The following is a 3638-nucleotide window of genomic DNA, read 5'->3' on the forward strand; positions in this document are numbered from 1 at the left end:
ATTTTGAAAAATACTCTAAGTACCCTAGCATGCTTTCACTTATTTTGCTCATGTGTTTACATACCTTTCGATATGCTTTGCTTACTAGATACCTTATATGCCCACCAAGTGATCGAGGAGCTTTAGGTCCTTGGTCACTTACCTTGACCAGAACCTGTTTGAACAACACTACTCGGAGCAAAATAATTAAAATTGTAATAGAGCAAAACAACACACGTAATGAGCAAATACTTGTATAAAATAAAATAATTGGCAAGAATGACTGGCTGCGCACAGTCCCTTATATTTCTCGTAATAAATGGACAAAACGTGTATGTACGAGTGATAAAAAAGATCTTACACTTATAAGCGATTAGTCACATAAAATGACCAACCCTTTTTCATAACTTGTAAAAAGTAAAACTAATACAAGCCAATCCTTTAAGAAGGATTGTTCATTGATAGTACTTGCGCAGGTGTTCTCCATTCCAATAGCGAGGAACGAGATCTCCATTTAAGCGAGCAAGTTTGTAGGTGCCTGGGTGAAGGACTTTGTCAATCTAGTATGGCCCTTCCCAATTAGGTCCGAGTACTCCAGCAGCCTGGTCGCGGGTGCTCAGGAAAACTCTTCGAAGTACTAGATCTCCAACACTGAATTTCCTTTCTCGCACTTTAGAATTGAAATACCAAGCGACTTTTTGATGGTGCACAGCTACTCGGAGTTGGTCTTGCTCACGCTTCTCATCGATCGAGTCTAGGGATTCCATCAGTAGTTGGCTATTCGAGCCCTGATCGTACGTTATTATGCAATGCCAAGGCAGATTTATTTCAACAGGCAACATAGCCTCATATCCATAAGCTAAAGAGAATGGAGTATGGCCTGTTGTTGTTCGGTGGGAAGTTCTGTACGACCAAAGGACTTCAGGCAATTGTTCTGGCCATGCCCCCTTAGCTTCTTCTAGTCTTTTCTTTAGTGTATCCTTTAGCGTTTTTATTGACCACTTCGACTAGTCCATTTGCTTGGAGATGAGCGACTGAAGAAAAGCTCTTGATAATGCCATGTCGTCCGCAAAAATCCATGAATAAATTACTATCGAACTGGGTGCCGTTATCCGAGACGATCTTCCTTGGCAATCCATAGCGACAAATGATGTTTTTTATCACAAAATCCAGCACCTTCTTGGTCGTTATGGTTGTGAGTGGCTCGGATTTGGCCCATTTAGTGAAGTAGTCGACGGCAACCACGGCATACTTGACACCACCCTTTCCAGTGGGCAAAGATCCAATTAGATCTACGCCCAAACTGTAAACGACCTTAGACTTTGCATCTGTTTAAGCTCATTGGGGGTTGCTCGCGGGATTTTGGAGAACCTCTGGCATTTGTCGCACCTCCGCACAAATTCCATCGAGTCTTCATTCATCGTGGGCCAAAAGTATCCTTGCCTTAGTATCTTTTTTGACAAGCTTTGCCCCCCAGCGTGGTCTCCACAAAAGCCTTCGTGTACCTCTTTCATCAATTTTTTGGCCTTCTCTTTTGAAATACATCTAAAGAGTGGCATTGAGTATCCTCTTCGGTACAAGATTCCATCGATCAGGATATACCTAGCAGCCGTCGCTGAAGGGTCCTGGCTTTGTTTCTGTCCATTGGTACTATGCCTTGCGTCAGATACTCTATATATGGTGTCATCCACGTATCCGCCATCTGGATTACCATAGCAGTCTCCTCTGCTTGGATGCTTGGCATTGATAGCCGCTCAACCGACATTATATTCAGAGTATCAGCATCCTTCACACTTGCTAATTTGGCCAAAGCATCAGCATTGGAATTCTGGTCGTGAGGTACTTGCTGGAGGCTGTATTTGTCAAACTAAGCCAATAGATCTCTTGTTTTGTTTAGATAGGCAACCATCTCTAAACCTCGCGCCTGGTATTCTCCCATGACTTGATTCACCACCAGCTAAGAATCACTATAAATGTCAAGAACCTTTATATTCATATCCCTGGCTAAACTCAACCCAGCGAGTAATGCTTCATACTCGGCCTCGTTGTTAGAAGCAGTGAAGCCAAACCTAATTTCACAGTGAAATTGATGCCCTTCCGGCATTATCAATATCACTCTTGCTCCAGCGTGGCACTCATTAGAAGAACCATCTGTAAATAATTTCCACAAGGGAGCTTGGTTTTGACACTCAGGCTCATTAGGCTCTTCAACCCGTTCGCTATCTGTAAGCTCAGTGAATTCTGCAATGAAGTCAGCTAAGGCTTGCCCTTTTATCGCTGCTCGCGGAAAGTAAGATATATCGAGCTGCCCAAGTTCAACTGCCCATTTTAGCAATATACCCGCAGCCTCTAGCTTTTGCAGGACTTGCCGTAGAGGCTAGTCGGTCAAAACCGTGATTGGGTGAGCTTGAAAGTAAGGCCGCAGCTTCCTAGAGGCCAAAATTAGGCAATAGGGTAGCTTCTCGATGGGTGGGTACCGCTGTTCTACTCCAATTAGCCTTTTGCTTACATAGTAAACACCTTTCTGCACGCCTTCTTCCTCCCTTACTAAAACAACACTAGCAGCATATTCCGTGATCGCTAGGTAGATGAACAAAGTTTCTTTATCGACCGGCTTTGACAGGATGGGTGGTTGCGCCATATGAGTTTTAATGCTTGAAAGGCCTGCTCGCACTCCTCCGCCCACTCAAAATTTGTGTTGCCTCTAAGTAGATTAAAAAATGGAATGCACTTATCTGTTGACTTCGAAATGAATCTACTAAGAGCGGCCATTCTTCCGGTTAAACTTTTAACATCCTTAATCTTCGATGGTGATATCATATTGATTAGGGCTTTAATATTCTTGGGATTGGCTTCAATTCTTCTCAAGTTAACTATAAATCCCAAGCACTTCCCTGATCCTACTCCGAAAGAGCATTTAAGGGGATTCAGCGTCATCTGATATTTGTTCAAGATGTTGAAGCACTCCTACAAATCCTTTATATGCCCTCCTACTTTCTTCGACTTGACCAGCATGTCATCGACATAGACCTCCATGTTTGTGCCGATTAGTTCCTTAAACATGTGGTTGACTAGTCGCTGGTAAGTCGCACCAGCGTTTTTCAAACGGAAGGGCATTACTTTGTAACAATAAAGCCCTATATCAGTTTGAAAGCTAGTGTGATCCTCATCAGGGGGATGCATACTAATCTGATTATCCCCGGAGTATGCATCCATGAATGAGAGAATCTTATGCCCTGTAGTGGCATCAACCAGATGGTCGATTCTTGGGAGTGGGAAACAATCTTTAGGGAAGGCTTTATTTAGGTCTGTAAAATCCACACACGTACACCATTTTCCATTCGGCTTGGGAACTAGCACGGGATTAGAGACCCACGATGGACAAAACGCCACCCTGATGAACCCATTCTCCTTCATCTTTTTGACTTCTTCTTTTAAAGCTCTTGATCTATCTTTGTCGAGCAACCTTCTTTTTTGTTGCACTGGTGGAAAACTCTTGTCGATGTTTAGGACATGGCTGATGACTGCAAGGTCTATCCCAACCATGTTTTTTTGTGACAAGGCAAAGACTTCTTGGTTTTTCCTTAAAACTCCACCAGTGCTTGTTTTGTTGTTGTCTCTATGTTTTTACCGACTTTCACAACCCTGGTCAGATTTTC

Source organism: Humulus lupulus, chromosome 9, assembly GCF_963169125.1.
Source record: "Humulus lupulus chromosome 9, drHumLupu1.1, whole genome shotgun sequence".
Taxonomy (NCBI): domain Eukaryota; kingdom Viridiplantae; phylum Streptophyta; class Magnoliopsida; order Rosales; family Cannabaceae; genus Humulus; species Humulus lupulus.